This window comes from Mustela lutreola, chromosome 12 (genome assembly GCF_030435805.1).
Source record: "Mustela lutreola isolate mMusLut2 chromosome 12, mMusLut2.pri, whole genome shotgun sequence".
Taxonomy (NCBI): domain Eukaryota; kingdom Metazoa; phylum Chordata; class Mammalia; order Carnivora; family Mustelidae; genus Mustela; species Mustela lutreola.
Window position 1 is genome coordinate 98,325,960 of NC_081301.1, and position 26,829 is coordinate 98,352,788.

Consider the following 26,829-nt stretch of genomic DNA (forward strand, 5'->3'; position numbering starts at 1 on the left):
ACCCCCCTCTCTCTGGCTTTGCTTGCCCTGGGGCGAGGCAGCTGACAGGCGGCGAGGACACTCGAGCCGCCAGCACTGACGTGCCCGTGGAGGGACCACAGCCCTCGCTGTCCCCTAGCTGAGTCTCCCAGGAACCTGAGCCCGAGCCGCCCAGGCGAGCCCAGGGGAGTGCCCAGTGATGCCTGTTGTTTTCAGCTACCGCGTCCTGAGGTTTGTGGCTTAGACATCGCACGGGAAGAGGTGCAGGGCCGTGGGGAGCCCGGGACCGCGCTGCGGGATCTCAGCGGCCAGGCAGACGGAGGCTTCCTCGCGTCATGAATAAAATATCTGTTGCTTCCACTGACCGTTCGGGTACTGATTTCCACGGCTCTTTTGTCTCTGGTGAAACGGAGGGCATGTCCCCTGGTGCGTCCTTCTTGGGGTCTCCAGGCTGCCGCACCCAGGCTCCGTATACACAGGCACCCGGGCTCTCCTTTCCCCTTCAGCCGGAAAGCGCTGGAAATAACAAGAGAAGGGCTGGCGACCTGCACATTTGCCCGCGCACCTGGGAATCAATTTTAAATACTGCCGTGTGACCCGCAGGCTGACCGCGCATCACTGCGGGCGCTGCCACTACTGAGGGACACGGCAGAGGAGGGAAAACCGCTCTCTGTAGAGGAAGGCTTATGTATGTATTCCTGCTTGAAACGTCGCTCTTTCTGCTTAAACGTGTTTGAAGAAATAAACTGTACTCCTGGAGAAAGTTGCCAGGAGAAGCTGAGTCGCTGGCTGGAAGGATGCCCTTGGGCCTGGACGCTAGTGGGACATGAGGAGCACCGGCCGCGAGCGCCCCGCGGGGCACGCAGGTCTCGTCAGGTCCTGCTCGGGGCGCCTTCCCACCTGGAGTGGCTGCTGTTTCCTGGTGGGGCATCCCAGCCACGGGGACGGGGGCCTGTGCGTGCTCCCCCTTCCTCTCTCTCTCTGGGGCACTGGGTCCCGCTGCAGGTGGGCGCGGCCTCAGGACCTTGGTCTGGGCTCTAGCTCCCCTGCCTCGTCGTTCATGTTCTGCCGGCTGGACGTGGAGGTCCTGGTGGTGACGGGCTTCTGGGTCCCCAGTGGCTGTGGGGCGCCCCCCGCCACCTGCACTAGATGGGGGCAGGGGTACACCCATTCCGTGAAGACACAGGCACCTGTCACCGGGGCGCTCTACAGGGGCACGGCCGTATTTTCTTCATCTTTGTGGGGTGTAGTGGGTGGTGTTCGCGGCACGAGTGAGGAGGGAGGTGTGGCCTTCTCGGGGCAGCCTGTGACCCGGTTTCCCTTCCTCTGGTTCCACCAGACGCAGGAGGAGGAACGGGCCGGGCGGGCCGCTCACACGGGCTCTTGGCATTGCTAAGAGGGAAAGCTCTCTTGGGAGCCCCGCGCGGCTGGGACGGCGGTCGGGGGCGTGTGTCCTGCGTGTGTGCGCCTTTCTCCAGAGCTGCTCCTCGCGGTGGCTGGGCCCGGCAGCCTGGCCTGAAGAGTTAGGCCGGGTTGTTCTCATGGTCGACCACAACCGGCGGGAAGAGAGTAGCGACGTGCTGTGTGATCCGAGCCCTTCGATCCCTGGGTTTCGGGAAACCTGCTTGTCTGGAACTGCGGACAAACGTCAGGGCGGCCAGGAAAGGACGCGGTGCCAACCGACTTGCACGGGAGGGTCAGACTGGCCGTCCGGAGGCGGGGGGGCGCGGTCGGCTGCTGCTTGCGTGTCTACCCCCTCACTGGCCATGAGTTGGCTCGTTTGGAATGAAGACAGACCACTTGTTTCCAACACCTTAAATGGTCTGGTCATGGATCTTCGTGTCACGGGGGAGATTTTACTGTATTTTTTATTTTTGAAAGATTTTATTTATCTGAGAGAGAGAGAGAGAGAGAGAGAGAGGGAGCTTAGGCTGGGAAGTTTGCCTCTGTAGAGGCTTGAAGCGAGGCTGGGGAGCGACAGCTTTGGCGGGTCCGCCCCCGCCTCCCGCGGCTGGGAGAAAGCAGGTCTGTCTTCTAGCAAGACTCCACAGTCCACTCATCCCCACCAGCAGCCACGGCTCGGGGAGGAACTCGTCTCGCGCAGGAGGAGGGAGCGATACGATCCTAAACTTGGAATTCGCCATCCCACACGTCAGAGGGCTTGGGAGGGAATTCGTGGGCCACACGAAATCTAATCTCCAGGCATCCGGCAGGAGCCGTAACTCGCTACGGCTGGGGCTCCGCGGCCCTTCGCAGACCCAGGCATTCGCGGTATGGGGTTTGTGCAATAGAAGCCTTAAATCAGTCCCTCTGTGCACTGAGAAGATAGAAGGATATGCCCAGGGTCACCCTTGCAGGGGAGGGGGAGGAGGGGGGGGGACACTCACAGGGTTTGGCTTCCATCTGTAGCAGATCGTAGCCCCGTTTTTTGAAGAGCCCCCTAGGTGTTGCACGAGCACTGGGTGTTTCTAGCCACTGATTCCAGTAGAAGTCGTCTGTGAACCCGGGTCCGTGCACACTGACCACAGTGCGTAGCCAGGCCCACAGTGAAGCAAAACCAAACTGCAAGTGGGGATGCTGTGTGTCCCCACGGCCCCATTTAAAAGGTCTCCTTTGGGGGCCCCTGGGAGGCTCAGACAGTAAAACGTCTGCCTTCGGCTCAGGTCACGGTGTCAGGGCCTGGGATCGAACCCGCACTGGGCTCTGTGCTCAGCATGGAGCTGCTTCTCCTTCCCCTCAGCTCCCTGCTTGTTTTCTCTCTCTCTCTCTCTCAGGACTCCCCGTGATGGGATGTGAGCACAGAAAGACGATCGCTGCTTCGGCCCATGGGCACAGGAGAGGCAGCAGGCCGGCCGCCCAGAGCTGCCCTCTAGGGACAAAGACAGCACCCAGGTCAGCCATCTGTGTGAGCTCCCAGCTCTGTATCTACTTATTTAAATAAATGAAAAATTTGCTTATTAATTTATTGTTAGAGCAGTTTTAGATTTGTAGCAAAATGGAGCCGAAGGAAGAGAGCTAGCCCGCGTGCCCGCTCCCCGACCCAGGCACCGCCGCCTGCCGTCAGCACTCAGCCCGAGGGCAGCCCTGCACGGACGTGATGTCATTGCCCGAAGGCCAGAGCTTACTGCGGGACTTACTCTGGGCGTTGGGCACGTTACGCTTCCGACAAACGTATGCTGAGGTACCCGTCATTACAGGGACAGGCAGAGTGGCCTCAGCTTCCCAGAAACCCCTGCCGCACCCGACCACCCTCTCTCCCCAGCCCCGGCAGCCCCTGACCTCTCTCTCGCTCTCTCTCTCTCTCTTTTTTTTGAAGATTTGTTTATTCTAGAGAAAGAGAGTGTGAGCGTGACGGGGGAGAGAGGATCCGAAGCGGTCTCTACGCCCAGCACAGAGCCCGATGCAGAGCTCGAGCTCATGACCCCGGGATCAGGACCTGAGCCGAAGCCAAGAGTCAGCAGCTCAACGGCCTGAGCCGGCCCCACGTCCCAGAGCTCTTGACCGTCTCCCTCGATGTCTCTTCTCCAGGATGTCACAGAGTCGGAACCACCAGGGAGACTTTCAGGACTGGCTTCTCTCGCCTGGTAATAGACCCTTGAGCTCCTCCGTGTCTTTTTCACGGCCGGAGAGCTCATTCCGTTCCCGCACGGAACCGCATTCTCCTGCCTGGGCGGACCGCCGTTGGCTCTTCTGTTCACCCGGGGAAGGACGTCCTGGCTGCTCCCAGGCCTTGGCAGTGGTGAAGCACGCGGCCGTCCGCACCCGTGTGTGGGCTTCCGGGTGCACATCGGAGCTCGGCCCCTCTGCGTGAGCATCAGCAGCCTGACCTGCCGGGCCCCGGGGGAGGAGGGCGTTTAATTTTGAGAAATTGCCAGACGGTCGTCCACAGTGTGGCGGGCGGTCCTTCCGCCTTCCCCGGCACAACCACCCCTGCCAGCACGGGTGTGGTGAGTGTCGCAGGTTATGGCCTTGCTAATGGTCGTGCGGTGTGATTCCCCTTGTGGTTTTACGGAATCGGCTTTTAGGGGATGCGGTGACATGGAGAGGAAGCCAGTTTTTTTTTTTTTTTTTTTTTTTTTTAAGATTTTATTTATTTATTTAAGAGACAGAGCATGAGCACAGCAAGCAGGGGGAGCAGCAGAGGCAGAGGGAGAAGCAGACCCCCTGTGGAGCAGGGAGCCTGATGCGGGACTCGATCCCAGGACCCTGGAACCATGACCGGAGCTGAAGGCAGATGCTTCCCCGACAGAACCACCCAGGCCCCCAGGAAGGCTGTTTTTGTAAGACAGACGTGAGGAGGGCATCGGCAGACTGGGCTAGCTTGGAAGTGAGTGGAGCAGCCAGATCCTGCGCAGGGGGAGCGCTCCAGGGGCACCCAGAGCAGCAGGGACTTGCCAGCATGGCCGTGGGGCTGGGACGCAGGCCTGCTTGTCTGAGACTACGGGTCACTGGCCCGTCCTGGTCCCCATGGTTGTCCCCTGCCCTGCCCTTGGCCGGTACGAATGCCTCTTTGGAGGTTTGGGGAGCGGCTCGGCGGGAGGCGGGGTTTAGGGGCGCCCACTTCCTGCGTCCTGTGGGACACAGAGCTGGAAGCTGCCCTTGAAGCAAACTCTCAACTCCCAAAGCCACTCTTTGAGTGGTGAGCTAATCTCTCCTCTTGGAGGGACTCCCAGACTGTGTCCCCCTCGCGCACAGGGAGCGGAGAGACGGAGACAGAACGCGGTTTGAGCCACAGCGGGGAGAGGCGGCGGCTGGCTTAGTCGGGGCCAACCAGCTTAGGTGCCGCCGGCACAGCCCACAGGTGTTCCTGGGGGGCTCCACGAGAAGTGGGGGGCACGCCTCTACTCATTCCAAGGACAGGGTGAGTCCAGATGTGCAAAGACAAGCAAGCAGCTAGGAAGAAGAATAAAAAAGGGGAGTGAATCCGACGGGAAGGAAACAGCTCACCCGGCTGCGACACCGGCAGGTACCCTGCCCACAAGAGGACAGGTGACAGCTGGGCACCAGAGAGGAGGGTTGCCCGAGGCGATGGAGTCTCGCTGTGCCAGAAGGTCAGGCTGCTCAGCACAGCCCGATCTGCTCAGCTGGGGGATTCAACTGGGAGACACAGTGGCTGGAAGCCCTGCCCAGCCTGAGGGCAACCTGTTTGTAACAAACAAACAAACAAACACCGCATTTTGTTCTTCAATCCGAATGCCTCCCGCGACCCTAAGTGCACACAAGCTCCGGGACAGCCTTGCTGGGGTTGGGTGCCAGGCGCCCCTCCAAGGGAGGCATAGCTGCCCCCGTGGTCTTGGGACGACCGTCTCCTGTTGGGGTCTGACCCAGCATGCTTGCTTGGACATACATGGCCCACTGGGGCGTTTTCCCGAGGCCCCTGGAATGAAAACTACTGGGTGACCCCATCTCCTTCAGCCTGACGTTCCGATTTCCTGCTCCCAGAGTGTGGGGAGCGAGCGGCTGCTGTGGCGCTCTGGCCTTCTTGGAGAGAGGGGCCTGGATCCGCAGGGTCACTGCGGACCTTTGCCAAGCACGGAGTGAATGAGGGAGACCAGCTGCTCTGAGCCCTGGACGCCGGCCAGCGCCACGAGGGCAGGGTGTCTCTAAACCGAGGATGGCACGGCACCGACGCCCAAGCCACCTCTCCCCCTGCCGCCTCCTTGATCACAGGCCTGGTCCGGAAGCAGCCGGGGAATCCGTCTCCACGCTTGCCGAGAGCACCCTTCCAGACCGTGGGTGGACATTCTAGACCATCTGTATGGCTGGACCAGTGAGGAGGTGTCTTGCAAGCCACCAGTCCTCGCGGCGGGAGTGAGAGCAGAGGGCACGTGGGTGGCCGCTATGGTCCTGGAGCCTGTGTTCCAGATGGGGACACCGAGGCGCACACGGATCAGGCGACTTGCCTCGGATCCCCGGCTGGTAGGTACGGAGCAGGGCTGGGGACAGCTCCTCTGTTCCTGTCCACGGGGACTTCTCCAAGGAGGGTCCGTTGTTGGTCCCTTCGAGTCCAGTTTTATCACACTGGGGACACTTCACTTTAGGAAAAACCTCACATTCTCAGGACCAAGGCTGAGGCCGCTGAGGCTCCCGGTCTCCCCATGGGGTAGAGGAAGGCAGACAGACATCTTGCAGCCTGGAAGAGGGTTTCCAGGGGAGCAGCGGGTTAAAGCCTCAGAGGTGGTCTGTGAAATCCCAGGGACTCCAGCGGAATCACGTCGTTGCCAGGACGGCCTCGCTGCTCAAGCACGTTGCTGTTGCTCGAGTCTCACACGCCGGCAGTACGGGAGACGCACGTGCGCAGCCCGGACCGGTGCTGCCCCCGGGCTCTGGTTTCCCTAGGCTGGTGTGAGTGTTGGATGCGGCGGGGTGAGCACTGGGCCTCCGCTTGTCCCCTCCCCCACCGCGCTTGGTGCCCTTGGCGACAGGGACAGGCTCTCTCAGGCGCCGGGGACGGGACAGACGCGTCTGTCCCCATGGTCTGCAGCTGTGCAGCAGCCACCCCATACTTGGAGGTTTAGAGCAAAGTCACTCAATTGCCGCGGTTTGTGGATGGGGAATTCGGGCAAGACGGGGCGCAGCGGGGCCTCTGCAGCTCCTGGAGCGGACCGAGGTCACCTGGTGATCCCCCTTTCGTGGGGGGCTGGCCTGGCGGAGCCCGGACCATTTCACTCATGTGCCCAGGCCCTCCCTGGGGGCAGCGGGCCTCTCCCAGGGTGAGTAGCTTCCCAGGGAGGAGGGGCAGCTGCAAGGGTCGGCCATCGGGTCCCTTCCACCGCGTCCCCTCAAGGAGCATCATGGGAGCCGGCCTGACCCCAGGGAGGGAAGTCGGTCGCCCCTTACAGTGGGGAGAGAAGTAAAGACTTCGCAGCCCCCGTCACCCCACAGAACACGTTCAGCCACCTGGGGCATGGGGCAACGAGGCGTGCTCGGGTCCCGTGGGCGCTCCGCCAGCACGTAGGCCCGGGGGGCCGTCCCTGAGCCCCAGCCTCGGCTCCCCACCCTTGCCAGGCCCTCCTGCCGCTCGGTGGTTTACGGTTCCTCGTTCCTCTCCTCACACGGTCCTCCCCGGCCCTCCCACGCCAGTCTCCCGCCCCCTCCCTCCTGCCCTCCCCCATCCCCCAGGTGACCCCCGTGGTGCAGACCGCCTGCCCGCCCCCTCCACGCTGACTCCTCGGCTCCCTCGGGATGTGTCCCCTCAGGGGTCCCCCGGCCTTACGGTCTTTCCCGGTAGGCTCCTGAACCAATGGCACTTTGAGAAATAATTAACCTGATCATGTTTACATGATAAAAGAATGTGACCATTTTATGATCTGCTATTAGCAAAACAACAGATCTAACTGGTCCCTGGAGAGATCTGCCTCTCTGGGGATGCCTCTGAGGTTGGGGGACCTTCCCGAGACAGAGGGTGTCCACAGGTCGGCCACCGGCTGGGTTATCTTGAAACAGGGGAAATCAAGGGTCAAGGCCAGATACTTGCGGAAGTCATCCTCGCCAAGGACGGGGTGAGCTTTATGCTCCCTCACCCCTTCCTTGGCAGCAGGGACCCCCACAGAGCCCCTCCCGGTGCTCAGCAGAGCAGAGCGTGGCTATCCTTTGGCACCAGGCCACAGTGACCACTCCGCCCTCATCGGCGTGGCTGGCTTCTCCCCAGCTATTAGCACCGACTCTGGTGACCCCGTCAGCCCATGTCTGGAGGTGTGGGCAGGGAGCAGGGCCCTGCGGTCAGCGCATCTGTGAAGCTAGGACCAGGGACGCTTCTCTGGCTGAAGTCGATGCCGTGGGCTCCTCCTAGAAGACTGCAGGCTGCCCTCTTGGGAGCGAGAGGACCGGTGTGTTAGTGCCGTGCCCTGGAGCTGGCCCAGGTTCTGGTCCCCCAGGAGGGTCAGCTTGTCTCGCGAGTGTCTGCACCACGGTCACCTGACCGAGGAGCCAGGGAGACGCCGGCCGGTCCCGCTGCGTCTGGGAAAGTCACCTCTCTTGCTGCATCTGTGTCTTTGCTTCCCATCTGAGCTGGGCTGTCTCTACTTCTTCCCTATCTGAATATCGGATGGAGAAATCCCCCTGGGGGTCCCCAGCCACGCACTGTGCCTGCAGGAGGCTCCAAGGAGCGCATCCAGCTGGGTGAAAACGTCTCCGAGAAGGCTTGGCCCGGGCATCGCGGTCGGCCCAAGAGCCGTGTGCCGACCCCGGCCTCCCCAACTCGGGCCCTCCTTAAGCTGCCATTCTGCCCTTCTAAAGAGTCCCCAGCAGGCCCCCAGCCAAGTCCTGAGTCCTGTCACTCACCCCACCAGCTGGCCCCCTTTCCAGCCCTCTGGGCTCCTCACAGGGCGGGGGGCGGATTGCAGGGTACAGTCCCCTCCTTCTCCGCCCACCCTGACCCTCCAGCCGGCAGCTCTGGGAACGCAAGAAGGCCTCTGTGTGTCCCCGTTGCATAGCGGTGTCCAGAAGAGAGAGTGGACCAGGCCTGGAGTGCAAGGACGTGTGTCCCAAGGACAGGAGTCCCGAGGTGACCTGGACAGTGTGTTTGTGCCTCTGCGTCCACTTCCACAAAGGCACGAGTGAGCCCACCCCTGCCCTCCTGTGTTGTTGGTGGACTTGAGGCAACTCACGGTGGTTTTTCTTTAAAGCTAACATCCCCCAAATGGGAAACCACGTAGGTTGTGCTGTGTTTCTGCGAAGCCCTGTCATCTTCATAGAGACAGTTTCTGTTCTGACGGGGACCGGGCCCCAAGACCTCCCCCTGGCACCTTGCTCAAGGAGAGCAGAGATAAGAATCCAGCCCCGGAAGGGGGGGCGCGAGGGAGCAGGGAAAGCTTCCTCCCGCAGTGCTCACTGATACCGGGGTTCAAAGCACATCGTTCCAACGTGTTCGCAGAGAACCTTCTAAGAGATTATACGTTTGTCTTTTGGCACGAGTGGTGTGACCAGCAAGCCGGTGAGGAGGCCACCAGTGGCACTCGCTCTCTCCAGGGAACCCGGGACCCGCAGACCCGGCAGCAGATACACAACCTCGTGCGTTTTGTCATGTGCAAGCAGTGGCCACTGGGGTGAGGCTGCTGTGTGCCCTCAGCGGTGCCCGGGAGCTCTGCACACGGCGCTCCACAGCTAGAAGATCTAGAACCAGGCCCGGGAGTTACGGTCCAGGGAGCCAGGCGAGGATGGCGGTGAGCAGGGGTGCGAAGGCGCGTGGCCCGGGCCTCCTCCGGGAGACGCGTGCAGGACGTGGCAAGCAGGCTCTCCCATCCTGCGGCTCCCCGGAGGACCGCTGGGCCGGCGACAGGCTCCGTCCTTCCCCACTCTCCTGGGAGACCGGCGCCAACCCCCTGCGGCCTGGAGGGGACTCTCCCTGTCGGGGTTTCTACCGCTCATTGGCTGGTGCTGAGCTGGTTGTTCGTCACCCCACAAAGGCTCTCACGTCCTGGCGCACCTGAGGGGCTGCACTCAGCACTGGGCTCAGGGACAAAGTGTGTCCTGCAGGGCAGGGCCGTGGAGGGGGCCGGTGCCTCCTTAGGAGGGCGTCGTTCCGGACCCCGGGGCTGGCGAGGGCACAGCCTCTCGAACAGAGGCGCACGGCCTTCCCTTCACCCTCCCCGCCAGCGGCCACCTCCTTGAGTCACCGGGAACAGAACGGGCCTCCCTTGCGAAGGGCCGTGGCTTGGCCCTGAGGCTCCATCCCGGTTCCAGCTCAGGTGTCCCTCTGTGGTGGCCTCCACAAGACTGTGGTGGGCCCACACGCAGGGTGCTTAGAAGGGAAGCAGGACACGGACTGGATTCTGGCGGCAGAGGACGTTTGAGAGGGTCTGAGTTTGGTTGGGGTGTCCGGACCAGGGGCCTGGACCCACACTCACCGTCCACCCCAAGGGTCTTAAGAAAAATAGGTCCAAGAACCCCCTGAATGAAGGGGCTGCTCCCCCGGCCCTCTGCAGCGCTGCCCCTCACCCTCCCGGGGCTACGGGGTCCCGGGTTCCCCCTCACCGCCCCACTCTGGTCGCTAGGTGAGCGTCCCAGGTCTCCACGTGTCTGCGCCCTGCTGGGTGGGCGGTGGGGCGCGGGGCTGGGTACCACTCTCTTGCCCCGCCCCTCGCAGCCCGTGGAGATGCCCGTTTCTGGAGCAAGAGCAGCCCCACGTCCACGGCCTCTGGTTAAGGATCACCCGGCATGAGGTGGGCGGCAGCCGGGACCCCTGCTCTGTTGCTGGCTGCAGACCTGGGGCCAACGAGCTCCTCTGGTTTGAGAATCTTCCCTCCTTCCTTCACAGGACGTTGGCAGCCCTACGTGGGAGAGCGTGGGAGACGGCCCTGCGTGCGGTGGACTCCGTGGGCACCTTACGGGAGGGGCTTTCTAGAACAGCGTGCTGGCGAAGGGCCGCAGGCCTCCGGGAGGGCTTGTGGAGGGCGGCGCTGAACGGAACAGACCGGGGGCCCCCTGCCTCCGAGTCCCTTCCCCAGAAGCCTGCTCTGGTGCAGCTGCTGGTGTCTGGCTCAGTTCGGGAAGCCTCCGGGTTGAGCTGACTTGCCAAGTGTGGGTGGTGGGTGTCCTCTCGCAGGGCTGGGTGCCGCTCTCAGGGCCCGGACACCCAGAGGCCGTGAGGGTGTGAGAGGGCCTGCGCGGGGCCGGCCGCGTAGAGGGAAGGATCCAAAAGCCACAGCACGTCCTCATGCTGGAGGGAAGGATCCAGAAGCCACAGCACGTCCTCATGCTAGAGGGAAGGATCCAGAAGCCACAGCACATCCTCATGCTGGAGGGAAGGATCCAGAAGCCACAGCACGTCCTCATGCTGGAGTTTTGCTCTAGGACTTGGTTGGCTTTTAACAGTAAATGGCCAAGGGTGAAATTCAGGACGGCGGGGATTTTTCAAGACTGCTCAGGCTTGGTTCTGCCCACATTGTGTGTCCCGAGGCGCTCCGTGGCCCTGCAGGATTGGAATCAGTGGGCACCTCTGGGGATCCCCTGCCGACCTGCAGCCTGGGCAGGGGAGCCGTGTCCAGGCTGTCTAGACCCGTGGGGTATGTGGAGGCCGCAAAAAGGAAAAAGTCTCAGGCTTTCCTCTCCATGTCTCTTCTCTTTCTCTAAAATCTCCAGCAGGTTCAGCCTCCACCAACACAGATTTCCCCTCCTGTGGCCTCCTCCTGGTCACGCCTGGGGACGCGTGAAGCTACGACACCCACACACACCTTTGCCACATTCTGATCACACACACAGTTGGGACCGGGACAGCAGCCCTCCAGAACACGGCTCAGAACAAGGTGTTCTGGCCTGCCGCGCTCCGCTGCCACCGGGAGAACCTGTCTGGCCACTCTCAGGAGGACAGGAGCCAGAGGGAGCCGGGGCAGGAAGCGGGGCTCCCCACTGCGGACCGCGGCACGGCTCTGTCCCCCACCCGCCCCGGGAGGGTGTGCGTGCTTCCTAGTCTCCTGTACAGGCTGGGAAATCAGGCCTTAGGGAGGCAGAGGGAGGTTTAAGTGTGTGTCTGTGGTCTCCACTTGGCCTGAGGTTCCTGCTGCAAATGCACAAGTCCTGAGCAGGGCAGAAGTGGGACCTCCTTACACTTGGTGGGATCCCCACGCTATTCCCAGAACCTGGGGTTTGTGCCCGCGCACCGATCTTAGCAGGGAAGTGATTTGAGCTGGACCAGAGATGCCAGTAGATCTGACTGTGACACCTGGCTTGCAAAGGCACCAAAGACACCAGTTTTCCATGGCCGCAAGGCGAGGGGCCCTAAGCTTGGCCTTCATCCTGTAGTCTCCCTCTTCTGGTGGGCACGGGGCCTCTGGGATCTGTGCGGTGAGCCGTGCCCCCCGGGGAGGCCACTCGCATATGCGGGTTGGTTTTCCTTGATGGGGTGGTAGGTCTCATCCTCTCTCCGTGATCCTATTCGGGAACCCAAGGGCACCCCTAAAAGGAAGATACTCCATGCTGAGGGACGTGACCGGGGAGAAGGACCATCAGAGGGATGTGGTTGGCCGTGCCCTGGAGAAGGGACCCTGTGTCTCTGGGGTCTAACGCTTGTGCGTGGGACCGATTGCTGAGGAAGTTCGAGCAGAAGGTTTGGCCCTTGCCTCTGACTCGCCCTGGGGATTTCTCTTCCCTCCACCCGAGGACGGTTGGTGAGCCAGGCCGGGAGAGGGGCAGCCCGGGGCCACAGCCCTTCTCCTCGGCCACTGCCACAGGGGGGGACTGGGAAGTCACAGCCCAAGGGAGCATGAGGCGTGGGAGACCGGTTTCTGTGCCGTCCCGCGTGGCTGACGGCTGCGTGGGCTCCGGGCTCCGACACCTGGCTCTGCTCGGACGTCAGCTCCCGCTTGTCAGAGGCTGTCGGCTTCCCCGGCCCCATGCCCCACGCAGAGGCGGACCTGTGAGCTGGGCGCTGCCTCTCCTCCTCTCCCACGCTGGCACCATGTCGCCCCGTACCTGGTGAAGCCGTCCACGCCCCATGCCTGGGCCATCCCTGAGTGGCCTGTCCGCCTGGGTCTGGCCACGACTGCTGCTCAAGGAGAGGTCACCTGGTCATCACTGTTCCTTCGCGTTCTCTTATGATGCTGTCTGGCTGTGGGGTGCTGTCCTCAGTCCATCTGTTGTCGTAGGGACGCTACCCCAGCGGCAGGACGGTGACGGATATCCGTCAGACGAGACCGTCCGCACGCCCACCTGCAGGCCCCCTGCCCCGGGGAGCCTCCCTGGCGGGCCCCTCTGCCTTTGCTGGCCCTGCCCTGCTGGGTCCCGGTCCCACCTGGCTCTGGCCTGTCCCTCCCTGCCACACTGGGGCACAGGGGTGGTTAGTCCTTGAATCTGAGGGGGCAGGCCCCACGCTGGCCGATGCCTCAGCTCCCTTGGAGCCTCGTGTCTGGCAGGTTCCCGGGGGCAGGCAAGTGCTGGCTCCCAGCACTCTTCCCTGGTGCGGACAGGGTGTGCCCACGCAGGACGGAAGACGAGGCGGGGCGATGGGCCGTGGGAGTGCTGGCTGCTGGTCCTTGGCTTGCTCTCTGTTTCAGAAGGAACTAGAAGGACCAGACCCTCTGCCTGCCCAGCCCGCAGACCCTCAGCACGGGGGAGGGCTTTCCTGCGTGATAAGTAGCCGCCTGGGCTGGAACAGCCCCGCTGCCTCCACTGGCTTCTGTCTCCCCAGCAGGTGGGCGTGGGCGGCCGGTTTCTCAGCAGACTCCCCACCAGCCTTGCAAACAGCCCCAGGAGAGGCTTCCAACATGGGGTTAGATCCTGGAAGTCGGAGCAGGGTGTTCCCAGGGGACCTCGCCTCCAGATGTCCTGCCTCTGTCTGTGGACGTTTTGGCAGGTTCTGGGCGGGCAACGGGAAGTGGCCAGACTCATTCCCATGTTCACACTGTGCTCACATTCCAGATGATTCCGGCTGAGCAATGTGAGTGCACGCGCCTATGGGTCACCCTGGATGCTGGCAGACGGCTGTGCCCGGGGAAACCTGATTATGGAGGGGGTGTGAGTGTGCAAATGTGTGCGCTCGTGTGTGCCCACGTGGGTGCACCCAGTCCCGGGAGGCCCTGACTATGTGGGGAGTCAGCAGGGTTCCCTGGACCCGGCTCAGACCCAAGAGGTATTTGGAGGCTCGTGTCCATGCCTCCCAGCCTCGGTCGTCAAGCCTGTGGCCCAGCTCCTGATCCTATTTGAAAGACACATTGGAGCACCTGGGACGTGCCACTGGGGCCCCGCTCCCCCCGTCCGTCCAGGGACAGGCGTGCCCAGCAAGGGTGGCCGGTCACCTTCCCGGGTGTGGGGCCCTCCGCTGTGCATACAGGCTGAGATTCGGACCCGCGCTTTCTGGCTGTGCATATGCCGCGAATTGCCACCGCCCGTGAGCCGAAGCATTACTATTTTGTCTTGAAACTAAGTGATGTAAATAAGCCTCGTGTCCATCTGTTCAGGCTGGGCTTGGCCTGCACACAAGTTGGAGAACGACTCTGCGGATTTGGGATGAGTGCTAAGGATTCACAGCCCTGCGGGAACCGACCAGCCTGGTGGGTGGCTTGGAGCTCCGGGGCCCGTCTGGGTGTGCACACGCACGCTCCTCTCTGCCTTCCCCGGCGGTGAGGTCAAAAGTCAGCCCTAGAGGAGCCCCTCCTCCCGACCCTGCTTGCAGGGACCCAGCTGCCGCCCGCCCGTGCTTCTGGCAACAGATGGCCCCTTGCCCTGGAGGACGGGGAGAGGTCGGTTGGGGGCAGGGAGGCCCTTGCTGGGCAGCCAGCTCTGTTCTCCCCTACCCGCTCTTCGCCCCAGGCCAGGAGAGCCTGGAATGCTCTGTAGCTGCGGAGAAGCTCCCAGGCTCTGCAGGTGGGAGGTGAGGTGGGGACGCCTGGCTGCTCTCAGGGAAGTAGAGCAAGGACCAGGGAGCCCAGGGCCTGCAGGAATGCTGTTCCCTCCCCCCAACCCCTGATAATCCGGAGGCAAGGTGGGGGCAGGCTGGGTGCCCCTGTGAGGACGAAGGGCAGTGGTCAGAGGTGACCCTGTGCCTGATGCAGACACCCAAGCTTCTAGAATGCAGAGCCCTGGAGCCTGGCACACCCTCTCCTGTTCTCGTGGAAGAGGAGAACATTCTCGGGCACAGGGGGGTCCTTGTGGGGGAGGCAGCCCTCCATGCAGAGCCTGCAGAGTGGGGAGACCCGGGGTGGGAGGTGGTCTGCGTGACGTCACCAGAGATGCTGACCTGAAGGGTACCCGAGACACGGCCTAGGACAGCCTGTGGCCCTGACGGGGGTGCTACATGAGGCTCAATGAGTCCGAGACTGGGTGTCCATTCCTTGCGGACCGACAGGGCCTGGAGTGGGCTTTAAGTTACTTTTTTTTTTTTTTTTTTTTTTTTAAGATTTTATTTATTTATTTGACAGAGAGAAATCACAAGTAGATGGAGAGGCAGGCAGAGAGAGAGAGAGAGGGAAGCAGGCTCCCTGCCGAGCAGAGAGCCCGATGCGGGACTCGATCCCAGGACTCTGAGATCATGACCCGAGCCGAAGGCAGCGGCTTAACCCACTGAGCCACCCAGGCGCCCCAAAGTTACTTTTAACAAAAATAATGAGCTGTGATGTGTTTGTGCAAACCAAGATGCACCGTAAGCGGAAATTTATGGATCATTTTTGCTATTCAGGGAGACGGGGTGCCTGGCGGGCTGGAGTCGAGAGCACGGGGGGGTCCTGAGGAGAGGAGGGTGCCGTGGCAACGACCCACCGGCCGGAGCCGAGTGTGGGGCCCTTGTCACCCTTTCTTTTCTTCTGTAGTTGAGGAGCAAGAAGAAGCTTCTAAAATAATTCCGAAATACACTGTACACACTGACGAGTGGATATGACTTATGTGCCCGTTAGAAAGAAGCGTAAGAAGCAGCGACGCCCCACCCCCACGAAGCCCCCCCGGGGGCGAACACGGGAGCGCGGCCGCACAGCCGCCAGCACCCCAAGCTCATCGTCCTTCCTTCTCCGACGGTGGCTTTCGGGACCACGGGCCTGAAGCCTGCATTAATGGCTAACGTGTCTCGTTCAAAATGTTACCGTGTACAGATATGTTGCCAAGCAGGACATTGCTGAATCTTGCCAGCATTCGGACTTTGCGTGACTTGGGTCCTTCCGTTCATGAGACGTGTGTCCTGTGGGGCACAGACTTTTCTACCAGCTGTTCTCGCGGCTGCAGAGTATCTCGCTATAGGAATTACTGGAGTTGTTTCCAGGTTTTGCCACAGCTGAGTATCCCTGAAGGTCACAGATCCGAGAGTGTGACCGCTTCGGTTCAGATCCTGGCTACCCAGTTCCTGCTTGTGTGACCTTGAACAAGTCCATGCAGCCCTGTGTTCCAGGGTCCGCACCTATAAAATGCAGATAGTAATAGGGTGTGCCTCAGAAGCCTGTGGGGGAGAATTAAGTGAGCCTAACGTGGATATAACACTTAAACTGCCATCTGGCCTAGGGTCAGTTTCAAGATTAAATATCATGATGGTGGTGGTGATGATGGTGGTGATGATGGTGGTGGTGATGGTGGTGATGGTGATGGTGATGGTGGCGGCGGTGATGGTGGTGGTGGTGGTGATGGTGGTGGTGGCAGCAGTGGTGGTGATGGTGGTGGTGGCGGTGGTGGTGGTGATGGGGATTATAATGGTGATGGTGGTGGTGGTGAAGGCGATCCTCTCCAGTGTGCACATGTCTGTGTGCTCATACTTCAGGGTCCATTCCTTGTTCATGTGCCCATGCACAAGGACATATGCCCTGGGCACAGCCCCACCGCACACCCTTCAGCAGCAGTTTCCAAGGGCTCTCAGCAGGGTCTACCTCCTCGTCCACGTAAACATGTCTCAGTAGAGTTGAAAGCTATTTGTGTGGCAGGAACACAAAGCTGAGGACAGAAGAATGGGAGGCATCCCTCCTCAGGCACCCCCATTCCTTTGCTCAGGGGGTCTCAGGTGTGTGAAGATGCCCATGGTCTGTGGAGGCTTCTGGGGGCAGGGAGAGGGGCAAGGGGCTGAAACCAAGACGCGGAGCGTGCGTCTTCCTCCTTCAGCCCCGGTTCTGGGGAGGAAGGGCGGCCACTGTGCTGGGAGGGGTCCTGAGCACGGTCAGCTGCTGCCTCCCCCGCCCGCCGCTGGGAGCTCTGCCCGGCAACCCGGCCAGCCTCCATCTGCCGTCTGCAATCACGAGCTCACCCTCCGCTGCTGGCACGAGCCAGCTTTCCCCTTCCACTCGCTAGATTCTCCTTTCAGGGTCCCATTGTGCTGGTTAATGGCCTCACAACGTGCCTGCCTGTTACCTTTCCGCCCCTGCTGGCGGCCCTGGAGGACAGCCTCAATCCCTCCGACCTGCAGGGCTGCGCCTGTGGTGGCAGGAACGGGCCCGGGGACCCGCGTCGCCCTCTGGCCTTCAGGGCAGCCCGCAGACCGGCCCCTGGTGTCCCAGCATCATACGGGCCCCCCCTTTGCGGCGACATGGCCCATCGCCTGTGTCCTTTAAGTCCTACATCAATTAAGCACATGGCTGTCCCTGGCTGTGACAGATGGCCAGAGAGCCCGGCGTGGGATAGAGCCTGTGGATGGGCCCTCAGTTCACTGTCGATGTCCTCGGCACCCTGAGAACAGAGGCGACGGGACCTAGGCTGGACTTCCAGCTCCTTCTGGGCTGGCTTAAGGCAGGTCCTGCAGAGGAGTAGCCGTTGGGCGGGGGTCTGTCCCTTTGGCTTTCTCGTGCTGCGTACTGTACTGTCGAGGGTGTGGATGGGCAGAAAGGGCATACACGAGGTCCCCTGTGGCAGCAAGAGAGCTCACGTCTTCTGGGGGAGTTTGGGAACTCCGTCGGCCACCCCCGTCCGCAAGGAGTGGGCTTTGGTCATGTGACCAGTTAGCGGCGGGTGATCTGGTTGCTTTGCTTACGGATGGATCTGGAGCAGGGCTTGTCCATCTAAAAAGATGTCAAGAACAGAAACCACGAGGTGACCAGGCCTGACTTAGGCAAACGTCGGCTGCGCCCGGCTTTCCTGGGAGGGGGAGGAGTTCGTCATCTTGGGGGACTGTAGGAGACGGGCCACGGCCCCCTCAGCAGCCCAGCTCTGACCTCTGTGCGTCCCTAGCCCAGGACACGCACTCTATGGGCGGTGGACCCCGCTGGTGCCTGCGGGAGCGTGTGTGTGCCTGCCCCGGCGAGGGCCCGAGCACACGCCCCCGCCGGCTGCGTCTTTGTTGTCTGAGGCCTGGCTTTCTCCAGATTGGCTGATCTTAAAAGCGGTGACACGCCGTGTCAGATCTGCCTGACGTCCAGGCACGTGCCTCATCGAGCATGCAAATGAGTCGGACGCTTGCCTGTGGCCCCGGGGGCCGCGGAGCCAGCCGCCCCACACCCCCAGGGAGCCCAGCAGGTGCCTCGCAAGGCAGGTGTGCGGCTCACCATATGCTCTGGCCAGAGTCAGGTTTCCCGGCGTCTTTCAATTACCTCCCAGGTGAGAGGCAGTGGGCAGGGAGGGGCCTGCGCTGGCCCGTGGCTGCCTGGGTCCCCTCCAGGCACTCACTTGCTGCGCAGGGGAAGTGGTTGTATTTGTAGTCGTGGGGCCGGACAGCCCTGAACCCCTGACCACAGCGGGCAGGCAGGGCCCGAAGTGGGCGGGGGCAGGGAAGGGGGCTGCAGCTGACTGTCAGGCCTGGTGGCTCTTGCTAAACTCCTCTGTGCTTGGGAGAGCTCTGCTGCCCCCCAAGAATGAAATCGGACCTTCGGGGAAGTAGGACCCAAACATCTGCATTCTTGGGTCTCCTGGGAGGCCGTGTTTGGGGCCCAGAAGAGAGCGTCGCTGTCCGGCACAGTTGCCACTGGCCACAGGGGCCCACTTAAGTGTAACTGTAATTGAAATAAAACTGAAGCTTTAGTTTCCTGGGGCTCAGTCGTGCTACTGGATTGTGCAGAGAGAGAGAGAGAGAGAGAGAAAGCTCCCCTGTCACTGCAGACTTACAAGCAGGCGGTGACAGGGAGCTCAGGGAGGCAGGCTGGGGCTCAGGGTGGAGGTCCTTCCCGGGGGGCTTCGGAGCACGGGGCTGGCCTCGGTTGGCCTCCGTGGCTGGGCTTCCAGGGGATCCTCTTGCCCTGGGGTCACGCATGTCTGGAAGAGCCCTCGCTGCCCATCAGACTTACTGCGCTGCCTCAGGACGGGCGTGGATGAGGCTGGGCAGCTGTGCCCGAGGCAGCCGGCGTGGGCTGTGTGCCGGGAGCGTGCGCCTCTCTCTCAGCTGGGGTGGGTCTCCCCTGTCATTTAACACATGATCACTTCTGCAGCAAAGGGATAATGACACACACAGCCGGGATCTCTAAACCCCAGCGGTTCTCAAACGCGCTCAAGGGTACAGCCAACAGCACGCGGCCCGCGAAGGGGTTCGGACAAAAACAGAGTCGGGAGCGTGGGGTGAGGGCCAGGGGGCTTTGCCCGCGGAGGCGGCGTTTCACAGCACGTGCTGCCAACTGTTGCAAAAAGGAAAAGCCTCACCCCCGAGAAAAAAGAGGGGCGATGCGCGTAGGACTGCAGGCCGTGTCCCTCCTGCTGCCTTGCTCTGGGGCAGCAGGCCCGCGCCAGCTGGGCGTCACTGACAGCTGCTTTTTCCTGGGGAGAAATTAAAAGATTAGGGGACGTGGGCACGTGCTGGCCTCAGGAGCCCAAACAATGCTTGATTTAGGGGGAGACTTGTCTGGGGAGGCTGACAAAGGAGGGGGCTCCGAGTCGGCCCGGGGTCAGAGGGGCTGGCTCTGCCAGACAAAAGGGCGGAGGAGGGGAGGGGCGGTGGGCTTGCGGGGGGAGCCGCCCAGTGAAAAGGGGCCTGGCAGCAGCTGCTCCAGCTCCAGAAATCTGAGATGGGTCTTTTCACAAACACAAATGCGGGAGAAGAATAGGGGCCACGCTGAGCTGAAATGGCTCGTTTGCAAATGAAAGGCAGATTGAGAGCCGTCCAGTTTCCAAGTTGTCACCTAAGAGGGTGGAAAATGGTTAGGGCAGGGAGAGCACGCGTTGGGCCAGAAGTGTGCCGAGCAGATGGGCCCGCCACCCCCACCCCCAACTGCCCTGACTCTGTGTTTACATCACAATCGTGGGCCCTGCCCTGCGGGCACAGGCGGTGGGGGTTGGCCCCCCCAGCCTGGACCCCAGGAGATCCAGCAAACGGGAGGGTTTTGCTGTGTCCCTGTTAATATCAGCTCTGGCCTAAATTAAGGACGTTCACAGCCAAGAAGCTACAAATGATTGCGGGATGCAGGCCTGGGAGGGGGTCCCCCAGGTGGGACGACCGACTGCCCGCTGGTTGTCCCCTCTCAGTGCTGGCCTGGACCTCCCATCGGCGGGGCACCCCGGGCCGCGGGGCAGGGTCACAAGGTTTAACCCTTGGAACGCACACAGCAGGTCCCCAGGGTCCAGGCCATACTCACGGCCTGGAGGCTCCGGGAGTCTGTGGCCGGGGGCCCTGAATTTGCTCCCTACCCCACTTCTGGAGGATTTCTGCCAAAGAAGGCATGGCTTCCTAAGACGTACCAGGCCGAGGGCAGGCAGTCAACCCTCCTCAAGACGTCTGAAGGCAGAGAAAACGCTGTGGCTGCCCAGAGTGCGGTGGACGGCCGCATGCAGCCATGCTGCGGGCTGCCCCGGGCTGTGGACGGCACTGCTGAAATGCAGAGTCCGAGCGAGGCCTGCCCCCCAACTTTGTACACTCGGTCCCCTGGGACGCAGAGGAGGGTCCTGAGTTTTCCGGAAGGACAGGAGCGCACGGAGCGGACAGGAGCCCCTTGGAGGGCTGTCACGCGGCTCAGGAGAGCGCAGACGTGCACCCGTGTTAGGGAAAGTGGACTGTACTGTGACAGCTTTCATCTGCGATCCTGTCAAGATATAGATGCTCCCCGGAGAACATGGGGCCACGCACCTGCAAGCCACAGCTCACCCAGCAGCCGCACGGACCCAGAGGGGCTCCGACGCAAGGACATCCCTGGGCAGCCTGTGGGCAAATTTCCTGTTGCCTGGGGTTCCGCGGGCCCATGTGGACCATGCGGGGGAGGGGCAGTGTGGTGTTTGGGGCACACCTGCCCCCTCCCCGCCCCTGGACGGACTGGAGAATGGGCGACTAGGGGAATGGAGAGCTGGCAGATCACCGTGGGGAGGTCCCCACGCCGAGGACAGTGACCGTGGAGACCGCAGGGGTGCGGCAGGAAGGAGAGGGATGCCCTCACCGCCATGCCTCCCAGGATGCTTCTCTTCTCTTCTCTTCTTTAAAGATCTTATTTATTTATGAGGCAGAGAGACACAGTGAGAGAGGGAACAGGAGCAGGGGGAGTGGGAGAGAGAAACAGTCTTCCCACTGAGCAGGGAGCCTGATGTGGGGCTTGATCCCAGGACACCGGGATCATGACCTGAGCCGAGGGCAGATGCTCACTGACTGAGCCCCCCAGGCGCCCCAAAGATTCATTTTCTCCCCATCCACTGGGTCATTAGTAATTAGCCTTGCTCAGTTCCAGCTTTAGCTGTTTTCCTCTTTCTGCAGTTCTGGTTCTCATTTCTGCCCGTGCGTCCAGACCACCCGGAGAGGTTCTGAAGCGATGCCCAGACCCCATCCCAGAGCACCTGCCTCAGGACCCTCAGGTCGGGGGAAGCTGGGCATTCGTGGACTTTAAACAGTTCCTTTCAGGGTCGTGAAGGGGCACACAGGGTTGCATACGGCTGCCTGGAATGTCGGCCTCACCGCCCTGCCTGTATCCTGAAAATGAGCGGGGATAGGATGCAGCGGGAGGGACCCTGAGGGGCGGGCCGGGGTGCACCTGTGTCTCCTCCAGCCTCACGACACACAGGCTGATGCTGCCGGCCTGGCCTCCTGCAAACCCCATTCTCTCCCTTGGCTGGCTCGGGCACCGTGGGTGCGCGGGACAGAGGGGTTCGCCCTGCATGAATCCCTCATCTGCACTTGGCGTTTTCCTGCGCCTTCGGACGCACGGCAATTCTTTCCACAGCATGGAACTTGGGAGAATTCTCCCGGCCACCTGGTTGTTCTGCGGGTGCTGGCGGCCCTGAGAAGGGCGGGCGTCCAGCTCCGCGGAGAACGAGGGGCGTCCAGGCCAGCGTGGAGCCTCAAGGGCACCTCCTGGAAGGGAGCTATGGAGCCGTGAGCACCTGGGGGCCGTCTACACAGGCTACCCCACCTCTGGGAGCTGCGGCGGGCTCGAAACTCCCAGAAGTGTGCTTTGGCAGCGGGGAGGCCACGGAGGTGTGGTGAGAAGCACCCCCGGCCGCAGGAGGAGGCTGGATGGGGCCTCGGACGGCAAGCACCTTCTTCCTCCCGCCGGAGGCTGGTTGTCGCCGGTCAGGTGCAGGCAGGAATGGCCAGGCTCCGCTCAGAGCCTGCTGGAGGATGGAGGGCTCCCCGCCCTGTGCTCCTGTGCGGGGCCCAGGGTCCAGGGCTCCCTCTCTTGCTGGGAGGAGGCTGCTGTGATCACGGGCCCACCCTCCCAGCCTCCCCTAAGCCTCCTCACCCCCCAAAGGCCCGTCTCCACATGCCGTCCCACGAGGGCAGCCACCAGTTTCCCGTCCAGACTGGGAAAGGGACCTTGCCCGCAGAGTGTCACCTTGCACGTGAATGACGGGTACTTAGGAAGGGTCTGCGGGAGCCAAGTTCCCGGAACCTCAGATCCTGAGCAGGAAAAAAAGGGAAGAAAAGTTCTCAAAAAGGGGACGTTGTTTTGCTTCTCTTTGATAAGGAGTATTTTCGATGTCAACGTTTCTAGTTCTTCCGCGAGGCTTCAAGCCCTCCGTTCTCAAAGTCCCTGAACATGTTGGGGGCGTGTGGGTCCTGGCGCCATCCTGGCCTCTCCTCAGTCCCTTTCTGGCTGAGACGTGGCCTCTGGGTCTCTGGCAACTTGAACAGGCCAGAGCCAGCCCAGAGAACGGCTTCCCTGTGCTTCATTCTGCCTCCGGGAGTGGGTGGCTTTCATGAGACGCACTTCTGGTTCCCTCCACACCGGCATCCCGCGTAGAGGCTGGGGGAGGGCTGAGGGGGTCAGGGGCCTTTGTGGGTCACAGGACACCAGGGCACAAAGGCCCAGCTGCCGGTGACATCAGCGGGAAGGAGGGCTTGTTTGCAAGGTCCTGGCTTCTGGCGTCCCCCGAGGCTCAGCTGACCCTCTCCTGGCTGCTCCCAGCTGTCTGCAGGAGCCCTGGTGCGGGGCCCCGGGACAGAGCCCCTGCTCTGTAAACCTTCCCTAGGTGGACACCGTGCCAGTCATTGTCTGAATCCAAAGGTTCTCTGTCCCACAATATTTGTGCCCCTCAGAGCCTGACTTCGGCTGCTGGTAACTCTGGAAGAAGTCTGGTGCTCAGCAATACGCAGGGGACAGAATTCAGCCTGCAAAGGCAGCCAGATAGGCAGCCACGTGGGACAGGAGGTAGCTGACGTCGAGTCCCGAGGTCACTGCCACCTCAGCCAAGCGTCCTCATCTGTGAGGTGGGGACAGGGACAGCCGCTCGCTCTGCCGGGGCCAGAACCCCATGCATGAGCTGAGCCCGTAAGAATCAGTGCCGCTCAGACGGTCCTCCCCAGTGCGTCACAGCACCCTGGGAGCTGCCCGTGTGGTTGCGTGTGTGTGAGCGGACGCGCTGTGCTCCGGCCTGGGCGGATGGCCGGCGGCACGGAGCAGCGCACCTGCAGGCGCGGCGGGCAGAGAGGCCGAGCTGGGGAAGGACCGCTTCCCTCTGGGCATGGCCGCTGGCTTTACCCTCAGCTTTGAGGAATCTGAGCTGGAAAAGCTGAGGTTTTGGCTTTGGGTCTCCAGCGTGGGGCGGTGCTGAGAGTGGCCTGCGTGGGCAGGCAGAAGAGGAGGCTACCTGTGAACGTGGCCTGGCCCCTGTTGTCTGGGACACAGGACCTTGGAGGCCCTGAGCAGAGGCCCCAGGGGTGTCCAGTATGGACAGAGCCCTGAGCAGAGGCCCCAGTGATTCCCAGAGGAGGCACGGGCTTCTGGAACGTCTTGGCCAGGGTCCCGAGGTTGTGCGTGCTCATCTTTTGTCGGTGCTTTTGCCCGGGCCCTTGCGGCACGCAGATGCCTTCGATCACCTTTATCCGTCGTCATATGGCATTCACGTCCCCGTGGACGACTTGGCCGCCGCGGGTAATGTCTCCAGCAGATTCAGCAGAAGGCACGGTTTTGAGAGTAGGAGCTTGGTGGCCAAGGCTTTTTTTTTTTTTTAAACGAGAAAGCGCATATTGTGCTCTGGTCTTCGCCTCAGAGCCGGGGTCTAATTAGACCGCAGGTTTCCATTGTTCCCCGGCAAGCCAAAGCGAAGCCGGCTCCTGGTGGAGGCAGGAGGCAGCCCTTGCTCCCTGGCTCAGAGTTTCCAGCCGGCAGCTGGCGTGTGGCAGGCGGGGGCCAAGGGCTGGCACGGGCATGGGGGGCGGCACCCGATTCTGCAGCAGACGCGCCCTGGGCAGGGAGCCGTGCGATCACTGAGGTGTCCGTGTGCAGGCAGGTCGGGTCGGGGGTCACAAGACCTTAGCATGTTGTGGTGCCTGTGTGGTGGCTGTCAGACATGCCCATGTGTTCTGGGCACCTGTTGAGGGGGGAGGGGGAGGTCTCCGTCCCCTTCCTTGAAACCGGGCCACTGGAGGACTGGAGCTCCGATGTGGCGCAGGAAGGCCTTACTGCCTTGGGCCACCGGGCCGTGGGGAAGCACAGGCTAGCACGTGGGGGTGACCACTGGGGTGGCCTGAGCACACGCCCGGGGACGCCGCCAGCCACCACCACCGCCAAAGCCTGGCTCCAGCCATCATCACCCCCACCGCCAGGGCATCAGCGAGTCACTCCCCGAACCCCAGAAAGTCAGACAATGACTGTGGTTCTTCCAAGACACGCATCTTGGTCTGATCTGTCCCGCGGCACTGGAGAGCGGGAACGCCCCCGCGCCCTGCTCTTGCCTCCCACCCCAGCGGGACCCAGAAACCAGCGCTTCCCTGGACGTGGGCAGCCGCGTCCCTCTCCTCTGGCCGGTCCCGCGCCCGCCACGCCTGGCCCGCTGCAGGCCCGGCGGCAGGTGCCCCTCGGCGGGTCACTTCTCATCTCTCCCTGCTTTCGGAGGGGAGGGGCCATGGCAGCTTGCGCAGGGAGTGAGAATAAAATCAAGGAAATCAGCAACGTGAGTTGAAACATGCGGAAGCCAGACGGGCACTCTAGGGTCCGCAGGGACATGGACGTTGGGACCGAGTTAACGTTTAACTCCCATCTCTCAGCAGCTGAGGACTCTTTTAAATTGCCAGTTCTTAACTAAAAAAAAAGAAAAAAGAAAAAAATGAAAGGCAGGGCTGTTCTCCAGGAGAGACAAAGTATTTTCCTGGCACTTATGTCCGGGAAAATTAAGTATTTGCACATAAGGCAGAGGAAAGAACATAGCATTTTATGTTTCCCATAGCACTGTTTTTGTTTTTGCTTTTTTTTAAAGAAAAAAGTCTTTCTCACGTGGTAATTTTTTCTGTCTTTGCAGCATAGAGCCTGGGGCGAGACGGTGTGTCCTCCGGGGGCCCGCGCATCTGCCAGCAGCTGGACGGGGCCCCGGAAGCCCGGGGACAGTCCCCACCTGGGTGAGCAGGTGCCCATGAGTCCTTCAGCCCTTGCTGCCTTTTTGGCGGGAACAGGGTGGTGTCCGGAAAATGCCAGAACGGATCATCTGTGCTGCAGATGGAGGCCAGATCCGCCGGTCAGGGAGCTGCTGACGTCCTGTGCTAAAAGTTCCATCTGAGCTTGGGCTCAGGCGGAGAGCCGGGGACGGAGGGAACACGGAGAACCAGAGGCAGCAACGGCCTCTCCCTCGGAAGGTCTGCCCCGCTGGGCCTCTCTAGCGCCCGCGGCCGTCCTGAGCAGGTGGCCGCATTCATCCATTTGTGGGGACGGTGCCCCCGGCCGTGACGGTCCGTGGCCCCTGGATCTGCAGTCGCTGGGGCAGCTCACCGCTGTCCTCCTGCAGAGCTGGGTCAGGCCTGCGTCCTCATGCACTGGGGAGTGGCTGTGCGCCCGGGGTCACGAGGTGCCTTCATTCCTCACAAATCACGAGTGCAGGTGGGTGTACCTCCACTCGTGTCACCTCGGAGGGCTCTGCACCTTCTGAACGAAATGTCTCTTTTGGGGAGCCCTCGGCCCTCCTGCCCGGCCCCTCCATGGGCTCCAGGTGTTGCTGCTTAGAGCCACTGGTTAGAGCTAGCGATGCTGGGACTAGGCTTCTGCCTGGGACCCAGACGCCTCCCAAGCGTGGCTCCCCAAACAGTGTCCCCGCCCCGTACCTGTCCTCCAGCTCCCTGACAATGCTGCTGTCTGGACGAGGATACTGCAGGCAAACCTTTGTCTCCCTCGGACACGTGCTCACTTGGAAAGTGAGGTCACAGAGGCACAGATCCGGAAAGCCTTTTGGTCATTCTGGTGATGTGGTCAGTGCTAGAAGCTTTAGTGGCCCTGGACCGTGCCCCAGCCTCCCTCTGAGGAAGGACTTGCCTCAGCTGCAGGGACCATGGTCAGCAAACAGGCCTCGGTTGTCATGACCACAGCATGGCCACTGTGCCCAAGAATGTCCCCTGCTGGGGGCTGTGGGGCAGGACCCTCCTGAACCCAGACCTGAGGCCGCTGAGTCAGCTTGCACCGAGCAGGGAGAGGTGAGCTGCGCGAGGTAGGAGCCAGGTCTCAGCTCTCTGCACCCTACCTCCCAGTACCCCCCGAGAAAGGCCTCAACGGGAAGGGCAGGTGAGTGGCCAGAGTGGGGCGTGTCTCCTGAACGAGCATCCCTCTCGTTTGTGGGAGGAGAGCACCGCACCCAGAGCCCGGCCTCCCGACCTCCGAAGAGCCGGCCAGGAGCCGCCCTGCCTCCCAGGGTGGGCTCAGCTGAACCGTGTTCCCAAGGATCCTTGCACGTCAGAACCGAGGGAAGAGATGTCCAGGAAGAGACGAGAAATGGAGATTCAGAGCCTGGGATAGTTTTCAGACCATGGTCAGGCAACTTTCCCAAGGGAAACACAGGTAACCGGCGCCCGGGCAAAACGAGATCCCCCGTGGTGCGGATCTGGAGAAATCCTAGGAAAAGTGGCCTGCAGGGGGGCCACCCGGAGCTCTCGGAACCCAGAAGCTGGCCTCCATGTCCAGAGTGGTGGTCCTCGTGCCTGATGGCAGTGCCGCTTGGCTCCCAGTGAACGTTTTCCAGCGACGACACCAGCCACGCTTGTTTTCAGTGATCAGAGATAATACGGAAGTGGCTCCCGATTTGCTAACATTAATGACTTCAACAGCACCCAGGTAAAAATTAAGAAGACAAGGGGTGGGGGGTGAGGGCAGGGGGAGGTTAATCCCACAGAGACCCTGTGAGGTGTTACTT

At 61.8% G+C, this 26,829-nt stretch overlaps 1 long non-coding RNA gene across 1 annotated transcript; it reads left to right on the plus strand.

The window, feature by feature from the left end:
- The first annotated feature begins 2,370 nt into the window (after nucleotides 1-2,370).
- On the plus strand, nucleotides 2,371-6,693 carry LOC131812985 (uncharacterized). Its single transcript, XR_009346567.1, has 3 exons — nucleotides 2,371-2,871; nucleotides 2,957-3,160; nucleotides 3,296-6,693. It is a non-coding gene; the product is annotated as an uncharacterized LOC131812985 (long non-coding RNA).
- The last annotated feature ends 20,136 nt before the right edge of the window (nucleotides 6,694-26,829 follow it).